Source organism: Chelonoidis abingdonii, chromosome 1, assembly GCF_003597395.2.
Source record: "Chelonoidis abingdonii isolate Lonesome George chromosome 1, CheloAbing_2.0, whole genome shotgun sequence".
Classification (NCBI taxonomy): Eukaryota; Metazoa; Chordata; order Testudines; family Testudinidae; genus Chelonoidis; species Chelonoidis abingdonii.
The window spans coordinates 59,285,831-59,301,590 of NC_133769.1; positions in this window are offsets into that span (position 1 = coordinate 59,285,831).

The following is a 15,760-nucleotide window of genomic DNA, read 5'->3' on the forward strand; positions in this document are numbered from 1 at the left end:
CAAACTTTTTTTTCTGGGGACCCAGTTGAAGAAAGTTGGTGCCTGTGATGCCCCAGGGAACGGGATGAGAGGTTTGGGGTGTGGGAGGGGCTGAGGATGAGAGCTGTGGGGTGAAGCTGGGAATGAGGGGTTCAGGGTGAGGGAGGGGGCTCAGGGCTAGGGCAGGGGGTTGGGGTGCAGGAGGGGGTTAGGGCTCTGGGATGGGGCCAGGGATGGAGGTTTGGGGTACAGGAAGGGGTCCTGGGTTTGGGGGGGCTCAGGCCTGCAGCAGGGGGAAGGGCATTGGGAGCTTGAGGTGCAGGAAGGGGTTCCAGGTTTGGGGGGGCTCAGGGCTGGGGCACGGGGTTGAGGCATGGACTTACCTCCAGAGGCTCCTGGTCAATGGCGCAGGAGGGGTGCTAACAAAGGCCTCCCACCTGTCCTGGCACTGTGGACTGCACTGCGCCCCAGAAGCAGCCAGCAACAGGTCCGGCTCCTTGGTGGAGGCGCGTGACTCTCACTTGCAGGCACACACACACCCCCGGATCCCATTTGCCAGTTTGCAGCTGATTGATTTAACTCATATAAAATTACATTAAAATCTTAAATTTAATGTTGCATTAATTATACAGGTCCATTTTTTGAGGTCCTTGCTTATTTAACCCTGATCACGAAAGCTGCTGTGTGAGTTGACCCCTATCCTGCACCTGTGCAAAGGCCCTGACTTCTGTCTGTGTGGAACAACTCGCAGCCTTAGGATCTTAGGCCCTGATCCTGCAAAGATTTATGTGCTGGACGTTATGCAGTGGGACTGCTTGCAGTGCATAATTAAGCACGTGCATAAATCTTTCCAGGATAGGGGTGTGATTTTAAGCTCAGATCTTACTCAGGCATTGAGTGAGATTTTTCTGAGTAAGGACCACAGGTTTTGGCCGCAGAAATTAAAAATTATGGTTCCAGTAGAAGCCAAGAGTTTGTGTTACTACACATCAGGTAGGATTCAAAAGGGATTTAGGGCAGAGCTACACTTAAAGCTGCAGTGGCACAGTTGTATTGGTGCAGCTGTAGCACTATAGTGAAGATGCTACTATACCAACGGGAAAGCTTTTCCCGTCAGCATAGTTAATCCTCCTCTGAGAGGCGGTAGCAATGTAGATGGGAGAAGCTCTCCCGTTGACAGTGCTGTCTACCCCAGGGGTTAGATCAGAATAACTGCGTCACTCGGGTGTGAAAAATCTTGACTAGAAAAAAAATTTCACACCCCTGTGCGATACAGTTATACCAATGTAAATTTGTAGTGTAGACCTGGGCTGAGGCATTGCAATGCCTAACCCCTAAGTGCCCTGCTACCCAGCGGAATTTACAACCTTGAGTTACGTGCCCAGGCTCCTTATATAATGTGTGAGGAAGGTTAGTGGGCTAACTATATGGTTCACAAAAAACAATAAACTGGGGGGTAAGGGGCAGCATGTAAACTAGTCAGTAGGAAATGCCAAGGATGTGGCAGGGCCTAAATTGTGTCTTTCAAAAGAATTTAGGCACCTCTTTCCAGCCTGGTTTTAGGTATCTATTTTCACTTGCGATTCACATTTGTAAACCCTTCCCTGGAGTTGGCTGTTTAAGACAGGTAGGTTAGTTTGTTTTTTGTGTACACACAAAACGGGAAGGAGGTGATGTCCTAACCCTTGGGCTATATGATATTCTTGGGTGAGGCTCTGGAGCTCTCCTGTTGAAACTTTTGCTTTGTATTAAATATTCATTGGACCAGTGAGAGAAAGAGAATGGGAGAGAATGACTGTAGCCTAGGGGCTAGGGCAGGCATGCAGTAGGCCCAAGTTCCAGTCCCAGTCCCCTGTGCCAGTAAATACGTAGTTATTTACCTAGTGGAACTCCTTCAGCTAAAGAGAGCCCTGACCCAGAACAACCCAGTAGTTCAGGCCCCTACCTAGGAGGTAGGAGACGTAAGTTTAAATCCAGGCTGCAACCTTGGTAAAGTTGGATTTAAACCTGGTTGAGTACCCTGTGTCACAGTTCAGGGCTACTGCATCTGTATTTCCCCTCGGTGAGGACAACCTACTCTCAGGCTTCCAACTCCCTAGTAACAGCCTTTCTTGGGAGGAAACCTGTATCTCTCTTCCTTCTGACTGAGGTATGTCCAGGCTGAAGAGTTCCCTGCCTCTGCTGTGTTATTTCCAGCAACAGACAGCCTGCCTAAACTGACCTGCTTGCTTTTTCTTCAGAGACTGATGACATGGCACTTGCCACAGTTTTAAGTTACTGCGCAAGCTTATTTTATGTTTAAGGTAAAAATACTTAAACAAAAACATATTAAAAACAATAAATGAACCTACATCCTGCTAGTAAGTTTACCAGAGATTACCCCAACTGTCTCCAACATGGGGTCTGGCAGCTTAGTCCTTCAAACCTCCCAAAGGGGTCTCTTTTGTCAACATAACGTCATAAAACAGCCTCAGCTCAGAAATGGAACCCAGTGTCACGGGGCCTCAATGGTCCAACTCCTTCCAACCTTTCCCCAAGGAAGGTTCTCCATAGACCAGAGGTCATGTCTATTTGCTGGGTCAGAATGAAGGCCCTCAGCCCATTTAAAACCCAGCTATATTTCCAAAAATATTGGAAATGTTGGTTCCTGGGAATCCAGTTTGAACTAGCATGTGCAAGCATCACCTTGGGATGGCTTCAAAGGGCTGATAATTGGAGGAATTACATTAGCATACCCAATATTAGATACAATAACACATAACCAATTGCATTTTTAATATAATGGACCTCAAAGGCATTAATCTAATTCAATAATGTTTAACTCAATTCAGTAAAGTTTGTCCAGGATATTGTTTTATCTGTCACATCCTAACCACTGGGATAAAGATTATAAAGGATGGAGACAGTACCTCCTCTGAGCAGCAGGTGTTTAAACTACACCCCCCTACACCCAAACCTATTTGGGGCTATAACTAACCCACCCTTACTTTCTGTTCCAAAAATAGTGAAGGTGAGGGTTGCAGGAGCACTTCTTTTAAAAAGTTGGCTTCCTGACAGGTGTCCCTCATTGCCTTGGTGACGGGGCGGTTCCAGGCCCCAGCGCAGCAAGCCTGTACCTGGGGGCAGCAAGCCGGGTGGGAGAGGAGTGGTGTGCTGGTCGCCATGAGAGCGGCAATCAGGGAGCCTTCGGTGTGTTTCTGTGGGAGGTCCGCTGGTCCCGTGGTTTCGGCGGCAATTTGGCAGCTGGTACACAAAAGGTGTGGGACAAGCAGATCATCCACAGAACCGCCGCCAAATCTGTGTGACTGGCGGGCCTCCCGCAGAAACGCCGTCGAAGGCTCCTGACTACTGTGCGTGGGGCGGCAAAAAGCATAGAGCCGCCCCTGCTTGGTGATCAACCTAGGGGTTTACATCTGCTGGCCTCTTGTAGGAGGACTCATAGAACCAACCTAGAAACATTGGAGGTAGGTATATATTAGTTTGCACTATTTTGTTGATTTTTGGTAATTTGTTTATGATTAATGGCATATCTGGCCTCTGACACTTTGTGAAAAGAGATCTTTGTCGTTTCCCTTGTTTGTTCTATTTGATATCCAAGTAATTTTAAGCCTTAGATTGGGAGAACTTTGTTTTAAGCATGACCAAGTAGAACTAGAGTCAGTCTTATAGTGTGGGAATGAATATTAGTCCTGTTATTTTCTCTCTAGAAATTTGTTATAGATGTGCTTCTTAAGTTTTTGTGTACACTCTGGATTGTGTAGTATCTAGTAAGCATCCTGCAGCAGGCAGAAAGCCATTCAGTTTCTATGTAGGTAGAAAATCAGTCTTTCCTCTGTTTAAATGGATGAGAAATAAATATACTGTAGTGTATTTAGGTGTTTATAGAAATAGTACAGAGCAGAGATGGGAGCTTTATGTCTAAGTAAACTTCATGCTCATGGAAAAGTCTTGGTTTTTAACAGCGGGACCTCTGGCTTGCAGTGGGGGGTGGGGTAGAGGCTTCTGCTCAGTGTGGGGGGCCTCAGGCGCTTCACGCCTGATGGATTGCACCTGCCAGGCTTGGGCCGCTCTCAGCCAGAAGCAATGCTGAAGCCCCAAGCCCCAGCAGGTGCCTCCTGCAAAGCTGAAGCCTTGAGCCCCAGTAGATGCACCCTGGCTCTCGAACTTCTGAAGATTGTCATACGCGGCTCAGAAAGTTTGGCCACCCTTGACCTAGAATTGTGTAGGCATCCAAGGACCTCTTCCTGATAGGCAATGAATTCTGGCAAAGAGCCACCAATGCTCTAGACGTATTAGATGGGTAGCCCAGTATAAATCGGCAAGGTCCAACTCCATTAGTTGCTGAAAATAATTCTAAGCATTACACTGAATTCAAATAGAGCCTTGTGTGTTTACAAAAGCAGTCTCTTCCCCCAACCCAGCCTCAGGCTGCATCTTAAGTTGGCAGTAGTCACTGGCTGATTGTAATGAGCCACTGGGGCACACCTAGTATGTCAAGGATGCACAGTTACTGACTTTCCAAAGTGCCGGATGGTGTTTGATCCCTGGCTCTGATCCATTTCCTGCTCCCCCCCCCTTCCCTAAGGCCCCATCTCTGCCCACCCAGTTCCTCTTCTGAGTGCACCACATCCTTGCTCCTCCGCCTCTCCTCCAGCCTACTGCATGCCACAAAACAGCTGATTGCAGCGAGTGGGAGGTGTAGGGAGGGAGGGGAGGTGCTGATCAGTGGGGCCCACCGGTGGGCAGGAGGGGCTGGCAGGAACTGACAAGTGGGCTGCTGGGGGGTGCCTCCAGCCTGGAGCACCCATGGAGTCAGTGCCTATGCAAGGATGTCATCTACTCTAACAACTGCACTGCAAAGGATGCCTAACGATATCTAAAGACCCAATAATTCACACAAACTTCTATCTTCTTTTTGTCTGACAAGCACCAGCAGGGCAGTCAAAGGACTCTCTGATTATTGGATTGCCTAGATTAAAAACTGGTTTGAAGATTTGGTCAGCCAGCAGAGAAATTCTGCTCTCTTCAGTCCCACACATTTGGTAATCATTCATGCATAGGTACAAAGTAACCTACTACAAGGGGAATTTTGCGCCACTGCAAGTGTGCAGAATTTCTGTCTCTGGCAGATTTCTTTGAGTCCCCACAGAAAAATGACTTCCTGATGGGGAAGCAAAGGGAAGCTGCAAGAGCAGTCACGTGCCCCTCCCCAGCAGTGCATGTGTGTTGTTTTGGACTCTCAGAGCAGCCAGCAGGGAAGTAAATCACTGGTGGAGGAGGAGGTTGGGGATGTCCCAAGCATTGGCTCCTTCCAAGCGCAGAGCTCAAATGCTAATCTCAGCTGGGCTGGGGGCATGGGAGGATGGGACTTCCTCTTCCCCTGCAAGGAGGGGCTGGGTCAGCTCTGTCCCCTTGCTTCCTGCTCCCCTATCTGTCCAACTCCCATGCATCCAGACCCTACATACCCAGATTCCCATGCATCCAGACCCTCCATATGCAGATTTCCCCAGCACCCTCCCCACCTAGTCCCCTACACCTAACTCCTGAATTCCTGCACCTGAACCCCCACTCTGATGAGCCCCACCTCCCAGCATCTGGACCACCCCAATGAGCCCCACACCGGGAGTTCCACCCCACTGAGTCCCAACCAGCTGCACCTGGACCCAAACCACCCCAAGCTGAGTCCCTGCAGTCAAACCCCAACCCTGACAAGCCCTAACCCCTGGCACATGCCCCCCACCATGCCTTCCTGCTGAGTCCCAACCTCCTTCACCTGGTCCCAATGCCTTTGCACCCAGAACCCCCCAATGAGTCCCTGTGCATCCAGATCCCCCTCCCACCCAGACCCCACACTGAGTCATGCACACTTAGCTTCCCCTAACCAAAACCTTCTCACTCCACACCTGGTCCCCCCACATTAAGCCCCTCTCAGACCGGCAGGTTCCAAGTGTATCCTGCCTGCCCACACCTAGTGTGCCAGGTGCGGTGGGGCAGGCCCAACCCTTGTGCCATGTCAGAGTCAGGTGCAGCCTCACCGCCAAGTCCAAGCTACAGGGTGATCTCCCACCTCTGTGCGGCCAGTGGTCTGTGCTCCCCACTTGCACTGCCATTCTGGAGCTTCCACATTTATTTATTGACAAATACAATTTGCAGAATTTTAAAATATTGTGTAGATTTTTTTTATTATTATTATTTGGCACAGAATTACCTCAGGAGTAAGTGACCTTCACTGACTGCCTGATTCCAGCTGGAAAGTGTATGGAAATGGGGAAGGAGTATGGAAATGGAACTTTCTAATCAGGCGCTCTTGCCAAACACGAGCTTGTGTGTGTGTTTTTTGTTTGTTTGTTTGTTTTCAGGAAACAAGCTGACTTGTGCTCTAAAGAGGTCTGTTTACAGCATTGCTACTTTACATGGCTTTCAGGAGTCTGAACAGGTGACCGTGTCAAAAGACATGGGTTATCTCACAAAACTAAGTGATTGGGCAACAAAATGGCAAATGAAATTTAATGTGGATAAATGTAAAGTAATGCACATTGGAAAAAATAACTCCAACTACACATACAATATGATAAGGGATAATTTAGCTACAACGAATCAGGAAAAAGATCTCGGAGTCATCGTGGATAGTTCTCTGAAGACGTCCATGCAGGGTGCAGCTGTGGTCAAAAAAGCAAACAGGATGTTAGGAATCATTAAAAAGGGGATAGAGAATAAGACGGAGAGTATCTTATTGCCCTTATATAAATCCCTGGTACACCCACATCTTGAATACTGCATATAGATGTGGTCTCCTAATCGCAAAAAAAGATATACTGTCATTAGAAAAGGTTCAGAGAAGAGCAACTGAAATGATTAGGGGTTTGTAACAGGTCCCATATGAGAAGAGATTAAAGAGGCTAGGACTTTTCAGTTTGGAAAAAAAGGAGACTAAGGGGGGATATGTTAGAAGTATATAAAATCATGCGTGATGTGAAGAAGGTAAATAAGGAAAAGTAAATTACTTGTTCCCATAATACAAGAACTAGGGGCCACCAAATGAAATTAATGGGGAGCAGGTTTAAAACACATAAAAGGAAGTTCTTTTTCACACAGTGCACAGTCAACTTGTGGAACTCCTTGCCTGAGGAGGTTGTGAAGGCTAGGACTATAATAGCGTTTAAAAAAAAACTGGATAAATTCATCTGATAATGGCTATTAGCCAGGATGGGTAAGGAATGGTGTCCCTAGCCTCTGTTTGTCAGAGGGTAGAGATGGATGGCAGGAGAGAGATCACTTGATCATTACCTGTTATGTTCACTCCCTCTGGGGCACCTGGCGTTGGCCACTGTGGTAGACAGGATACTGGGCTAGATGGACCTTTGGTATGACCCAGTATGGCCATTCTTATGTTTTTATGTTGTAATTCTTTGCTCTATACATTAGAGGCTTTAAGCCACCTTTGCGGCCCCAAATTCTAGGCTTCTCCAAGAGCCAGAGTAGCCCCTAAGATTATTTAGATAGCCTTTGCAGGCTGCCCTACATGCAGCAGCACTACACAGAATCTCCAGAGTGCTAAGTGCTGAGGCCCCACCCCATCCCTAGCATGACCCTCAGTGCAGGGTTGTGAGGGGATCTTTAGAAGGACAGCCTGCAGCCATAGTCCATGTAGTATGTAACCCATGCTTGTCATTTCTATTTAGAAGAAAGACAAACCATCCTGAACTAGTACTGAAGTTGTTCAAAACTGTTTGCAGCATGGTTTATTTATGTAATGTTTAATTTGTACAGTTTATATAATTCAGGAATTGTGCAAACCTGTGTACATATTTAGGGAATACAGTGGTCACATCAATGATACAAGAAAATTCTATATTTTGTATTTATAGCCCACTAAACCCCGAAATAATTGAGAACTGTTCATTCTTTCCTTTGTTCCTCTGGAGTACAGCATGCAAGATGATTTTTAGGAATTGTCAGTATCTAACAGCGGTTAAATATCTACAATATATAATAATTTGAGCTGGTTGAAGAAAGCGAAAACGGTTTCCTGAAATATTTCAAAGTAACTTGTTTTGGAATGAGATTTTTGCAAAACACTTTTTTGAAAAAAAGTAAATAGTTTGTTTTTTTGCCAATGAATCCAAGAGAAGTTATGATCAGGGTGCTTGTTTTCTTCACTTTTTCATTTTTCTTATTTTTCCATTTGTCACAGTAAGTTTTCAGAATTTCAACTACTGAAAAGTTCGAGTTGCAAAAAAACCCAAAAAACGTAAAAGTGGAGGAAACCCCCCCAGGCAATTATTCATTCTTTTTTTGGCAATTGAATGCAAAAGGACAAAGGAAATAAAAGGGAATGCATGAGAAGAGACTTACAAAATATCTGGTTTTGACCAAAAAAACAAGAACATTTAGCAAGCCCTTTTCACAAAAGTTTCCTATTTTGGAAAAAGTAATTTTTCATTTAATTTTTTGTTCAAAACTTTTTTCCAACCAGCTCTAATAACAATAACTATACCATTAGCCTGGGTGTGATGTTAAAAATCCTTAATGAATAAAGTATATGCAGATATTGAACTGAAGTGTATTTATTGTGTTATGAAGAAAGCACCTATTATAATCAGTGTTAATTGTTCATGTTTTGTGTAAATTGTCTACTGCATATAAATGGAATAAACATAATTGATGGTGGCATCACACAATTTGACTCTGCAGTAACGTCATCTGTTGGAGAACACAATTTCAAAATTGTGTGTAATATTGTTAAAACTTAATAAGTGAGTTATGAACCACCACAACACCTGTGCTCCTCTGAGACAACATAGCCAAGGATGAAACATGAGAGCTGGGAACAAATCTCAATTGAAGGGATCTGGCTTCTGGAACAAATGTCAGAGGAAACTGGGCAAATTTGGAGTCTATCTTTAAGAAATGCTGCAAAATTTGCCAATTGAAATGGCCTTTCCACAGTATGAATGACATTTGGAACACTGATACCTCCTTTTTCCCCCTAAGCAGCTGGTCTGGTGCCAAAATTGGAATATGTGTGCCATCTATCGTCCCTCCACAGTTAGGAAAATCCACTTCTGCAAATCCATTCACTATTTCACGCACATTTCCCAGAGTCACGGTCCTTCGTAGCAGGATGTGATTTATTGCCCTGCACACTTGCATTAACCCAGCCCCAGTGGTCAACTTCCCAACTCCAAATTGATTCACAACCAACCAGTAGCATACAGCAGTAGCACCACACACTTCTCTACCAATAGGGCAGCTTTCATTCCGGTGTCCTTGCGCTGCAGTGCACGGGCGAGCTCCGCACACAGTTTCTCTATCCTATGCACCTGTTCTGTGAATGCCAAAAGCAATCTAAAGTTACACCTATCCATATCACACAGCATGTCAGGTGCCTGGGAATCTTCTTCAGTTAGGAACTGCCATCTGCCATCTGCAATGTTTTCATGACAGTTAAAAGAGCATAGGAGTGCAGCACAGGATCCATCCCTTCTCACAAAGATGCTGAGATGCACAGCAAAGAAGGGCCATTGAAAAATGCTACCAAAGAAAGCTGGAAGCCCATGGAGTACTGGGACAGAAAACAATGCATCACCGGATATTGAGCCCGGTTCCAAGGTGCACCGTGATCCGCTCTGCCTTCCCACAACACTTAGCGATAGAAGGTGTTGAGGTGGACTGTGGGATAGGTACCCACAGTGTATTGCTCACACGGTCGATGATAGTTTCCCAAGTGTGGACGTGCTCTGCCAACAGAGGGAGCGACTGTGAACATGATATTCTGATTTTCATTATGCCAACATCACCGTTGTCAACAAAGCTTGGTAGTGTAGACAAGACCCATGAAAGGTGTCATCTCCTCTCCAGTAAAAGAAGGCCCATGGACATCAGACAAACCATTGTGGAACTCAGTAGACAAAAGACTTGATTGATTGATTCCCCCACACTCATGAAGAGGAGACATGCACAAACATTCATCCCATGAACTTGAGTCTCGGGAAAGGGAATATAAATCCCTGTCAAGAATTGTTATTCCTATGTTGCTTGAATATCAGGGAGAGGGCAAGACTTCTAAGCATAAACAAAGGTTCCCCAGCTGTTTAGCATGGGTTCAACCTAAAGGACATGCAGAACTTGCACATTGCAGCAGCTTTTATTACTTTTTGAAACCTAAAACTGTAACTCATTTTTGTGTGTATGTTTCCCTGCTTTAACTTGTAAATAACTCTTTTCTTTTTCCTCCTTAATAAACCTGTAGTTAGTTTATTACAGGATTAGCTACAAGTGTTGTCTTTGGTGTGAGATCTGAGGTACAATTGATCTGGGATAAGTGACTGGTTCTTTGGGAATGGGAGTAACCTTCATATTGCTGTGATTTCTTTTTTGTGTATGAGACCATCTATCACAAAGGCAAGCTTGCCTGGGTGGCAAGATAGTGATATTACCCAAGGGGACTGTCTGTGACTCCATGTTAAGGATGTTATAGTGCTTGAGGAGTTCACACTTGATACTTCTTGGTGAAATCTAAGTATAGAACACGCAACCAGTTTGGGATTTGTGCTCTGCTTCTTACCAGTCTGCCCTGAGGTTGGCACACTCAGTCGTGAGCCACTCCAGATGGCCTACAATCTTTGTCCCTAAAGTCATACATTTGGTCATACTGAGACACACATTATTTGCTTGTGTCTAGTTTACCAAGCAATCCAGATTGCTCTGTGGTGGTGACCTGTCTCTTAATTATTTACCACTCCCCCAATCTTTATGTCACCTGCACACTTCATCAGCAATGATTTTATGTTATCTTCCAGGACATTGATAAAAATGTTAAACAGCATAGGGGCAAGTACCAATCCATACAGGACCCCAACAGAAAGAAACATGGCCACTTAATGGTGATTTCCCATGTATGAGACCTATCAGTTAGGCAGTTTTTCATCCATTTAACATGTGCCATGTTGATTTTATATCATTCTAGTTTCTTAATCAAAATGCCATGCAGAACTAAGTCAAATGCCTTAGTCCAAGTATCTATTACCTTTATTAACCAAACTTGAAATGTAATAACAAAACAAGTTAGTTTGATAAGATCTATATTCCGTAAACCCCATATTGATTGCCAGTAATTATGTTACTCTCCTTTGATTCTTTATTAAATGAGTCCTGTATCAGCTGCTTCCTTGTTTTGCCTGGGAGAGATGTCAGGCCTATGATTACCTGGGCCAGCCTGTATACAGAGGAGAGGGATAGATCAGTGGTTTGAGCACTGGCCTACTAAACCCAGGGTTAGTAAGCTCAATCCTTGAGGGGGCCACTTAGGGAACTGGGGTAAAAATCTGTCTGGGGATTGGTCCTGCTTTGAGCAGTAGGTTGGACTAGATGACTGCTTGAGATTCCTTCCAACCCTGATATTCTGTAACATTAGCTTTCTTCCAGATTCTCTGGAACATCCTAGTGTTCTAAGACTTCTTAAAAATAAGCATTAACAGTTCAGCAAGCTCCTCACTCACCTCTTCTAAACTCTTAAGTGGATATTATCCAAACTTGTTGACTTAAAGATGTCTAACTTTAGGAGCTGCTGTATAACATCTCCTGAGTTATTATTGGAATAGAAACTATATAATCAAAATCATACAATATGACTACATCATCTGGCTTTTTCCCAGATACAGAACAGAAATATTTATTGAATACTTCTGTGTTTTGGGAATTACTATAAGCATTTCTTCCATGTGTGACCCTAACAACATTGCAATGAAAGAGGCTCACTGATATCTGGTAGTATATTTCAGGTGGCTTGACCATTTCAGTGTACTCCAATTCACTAAGTCATAACCTGTATCTGAAAGGTGTCATGTAAGATATCCATAGAAAGCTGATATAATACTGATCATGCATATTAATGTGTGGTGTATGTATGGAGGACAAATTCAAAATTACAACATTGGAAATTGTAAGCAAAGTGTGTCTGCCAGGCAGGGCTAAAGTTACCCCATGCAAGACATAGGAATGGGGTTCAGCCACCTGGAAGGTATTTCCATGGTACGTTAAGAGGCATTGGGAATGCAATAGAATGTAAACAGAACCATCAAGGCAACAGAGGGAGCAGATTGCAATAAATAGATCAACTTGTGTGTTAGCAAACACCAGTGGAGGAAGCCAGCATGCTGGTTTCATGCTGAAGCTTCCTTCAGCAGGAGACTCCATGTTGCCTTCCTCACAGCTTGAATGGATTTTTTGGGGGGGGAGATAACCTTCAGAAGAATCCATTTAAAGGTTCACTGGACTATAAAAAGAGAGGCAGAGAAACCCAAGTTATGTTTTACCAAAGAAGAAAAAGGAACTGAGTACTTCAGGCTTTTGTGGGAAATCCTGACCACAGGGGGTGGTCAGCCATCTTGCTTGAGGAAGATTACTAAGGAAACTACCTTCAACAAAGGCTGTAGCTTGTTTTGTTAAGACTTAGCCTCTAGAAAGTGTTATTCACTTTTCTTTGCTTGTAACCATTTCTAACTATCTTTTATACTTGAACTCACTTAAAATCCTATCTCCTTTTGTTAATAAATTTGTTTTACTTTTAATCTAAACCAACCCATTGCTGTGTTTGATTTAAGGCGAATGTTAACTTCAATTAATGTGGCAAACTGCTGAGTACTGTATCTTTAAAGGAACAAAAGAACCTTAATTTCTTTCTGAATGGTCCAAGGGAGGGCTGGACCTTGCAGAGCACATAGTTCTGGGAAAATTCAGTACTGTGAGCTGTTAGGGTCATCTTGCCAGGTGTAACCACGGCTGGAGGAGGTCAGAGTGTCACAAGGGTGTAACAAGCAGGCTGCTGGAATCAGATCTGCTTAAAGACATTCAGTGCTTGCTTGTCTGCTAGCTGGAAGTGTCCAGACAAAAGAAGTGCAGCAACAGAGCATTTTGAGGCACTCAGGGTTACAAGGCAGGCAGGGACACAACCCCTCTACTGGCCTGGATTGCACCCCAGAACATGACACCATTTCCCTCATGTAAGGGACTAACAGGATTCCTTTGTTCCTGTGGAATTACAAAAACCCTCAATATTGTCCTTAATTCTGCTGGTCATAGAGTTTTCCTTGTGACCTTTTGCTCCCATTATCCATTGTCTACAATTCATAGCAATAAATATAAATTAGAATCTATAGTTCCCCTTTGTTCCATTTGTTTTATATTATATATAAAAAAGGATAACTGCTTTTGTGTCCCTCCTGTTATCAAGTTGGTAATAACTTTGATGTCCTTGAATGTAGTATAAGGATATAAATGAGGCCTGTCTACTGAAGCCATACATCTGAATTTTTTGACGTAGGGATGCACTTTTTGAGGGACTGAATAAAATTCATATTTGTAGCACAAATCCTAAATAAATGGATTATTGAAGGGTTGGGATGATGCAATGTTTTTTCCAATCACCTGTGCAGCCACTCCTTGGAGTCCATAGGTTGTAAGTAGCAGCTGCTGGCAACCACACTTGTATCTTCATTTTGTCTGTAGACAGCATATGTGCACAGTTCATAGACCAACTATCTGGATACCCAGTCTATATAAAACCCCATGTGTAATAAACGTTTGTCTCAAATCTGGACTTAGAGTTCAACATCTGAGTGTTTACTGTGAACCTTCCCCAAGCTTATACCCAGCTTGGATCTATCTCGCTGCCACCAGACAGGAATATAGCGCCTGCCTCGCTCTGGTCCCCCCAGACTTTCCCTGGAGAAACCCCCCAAGACCCAGACCCCTGGGTCTCCCTATCTCATCCCCCAGCTTCCCCCCCTTTCCTGGGTTAGCCGGTGCGATGCTATACTTCACTCCTTGAATACAACCGGAGAGGCAATCTAGCTTCCCCGAGGCTATGCATTCACCTAGTCAGCTCACACAAGAGATTCCCCCTCCCTTTGTCCTGTAGCCTTTTCCCGCCCTGGGACAATAGGAAGGTGAGACACAGAGTTTGGGCTTTTCCCTCCCCCCTCTAGCCTGTCACCGATATAACAGAGCTCTGGGCACAGAGATTCCTCTCCCCTCTGCCTCACTAGGAAAAGAAACTTCCACAAGGTTTAAAAAGAAAACTTTATATAAAAAGAAAGAAAATACAAAACAATAATACTGCATTAAGAGATCAATACAGGCTCTTGCTTATAGAAAATATGAATAAACAGTCTGATTTAAAAGATAGCCCCATTTAAATCAGTCCAGCACAGTACACCACACACATGTAAATACAAATCAAAGCTCATCACAGCCGAATTACTTTGTTTCCTTTTGTACTCACAGATGTTTAGGAGAAACTTTGAAAGAAGATGGAGTTAGAAGAAAAACTTGTTTACTCACAGCCGAGGAAAACAAAAAGACCCAGAAAAAAGCCAAAAACCTCCAGAGGTTCCCACCCTTCCTTTTGAAAATCCTGTTTCCTGATTGGTCCTCTGGTCAGGTGTTTGGTTCCCTTTGTAAACCCCTTACAGTAAAAGAAAATTAACCCTTACCTTACCTACTTATGACACCATGTGCTCCCACTGAATAGGCTGCTGGGGCACTTGGCTCCATCCCATGGGGAGCTATGGAATTCTCTTCCTCCTTCAGAGCAACCTTTCAGATTCCTAGCCTCCTACACCGTCTAGTGGAACTGCAATGGTCCTGCTGCCTATTGGTCCTTCTAGAGGTGAACAGGCTTCATCCCTAATAGGGGAAGCCATAGGAAGTACATAAGTTTGTGTCTGGTATGCACTTTCCTTTACGCATTGTTTTAAAATAGTACAAGTGATATATAAATCCTATAAGTATCAATCTACATACATTTTGTGTATGTTTTTAAACCTGTCCACTTGCAAAGATGCACTGTTTTGAATTGATTTATATTTGAATGAGACAGCAGCTTCTTTCACAAGAGCTTTCAGAGGAAAAATTACAGACCAATGTACAGGAAAACTGTTTTTCTTGACTTAGGTGAAAAATTGATTATGCAGTGGTTGATACTGCAATAAAGAAGTCCTCTTTGCACCCTCAGGGCTTGCTGAGTCCTCTTGAGAGAAGGGATTCCAGTGTTGTTGTTCACACTTTTTAAACTTCCTTTGGTCCTTCCAGGGGTACCCTATCCCAGGATGTGCTCCTAAAAGGGTTAATAATTCACCCATTTATAAGATCTCATACAAGGTTACCCAGTGCAACGGTTGGAGTTCAGCAGCCAGAACTGGGTGTTGGGAACTCATTTCTATGGGGCCTGACGAGCCACCCATAATTGCTGTTGAGCCACCGGCTCCCAGTTCCAAACATGTTCCTGGGGAAACAGAGGGTCTCGTATTGGGTAACAAAGATAAAAGCCCCCAAGCAGTCCCCGCACTACAGCGCAAGAGGCTCAGGAGGGGGCCGGACAATTGCACAGGTGGCGCTTAGACACTGAACAAGGCCCGGTAAAACTAGGCAGCATCCACGCGTGTTTTCTGCTCCACGCACAACGACGCTAGCCGCCGCATTCCTGCAGGCCGGGGCGGGTAATATTCCGCGGCTCTCCCCGAGCGGCGGAGACGAGAGGCCCGCCACGCGCCCCTGCTTGTGTGTTCAGTTCTCGCCCTTCCCGCGGCCCTGTAGAAGGGCGGCAGCTGCCGCGGGCGCGCGGGAGGAGCCCAGCTGCTAACCCTCCCACCCCCCAGGCAGGCAGCGGGTCCCCCCGCGGCCGAGGCGAGCGCTGCGCAGGCTGTTGGCAAGGAGTGGGGCCCTGTGCGGTCGGCGCAGTAGCAGCAGGAGAAAGACGCGGGCCTGCCATCGGCGGGCA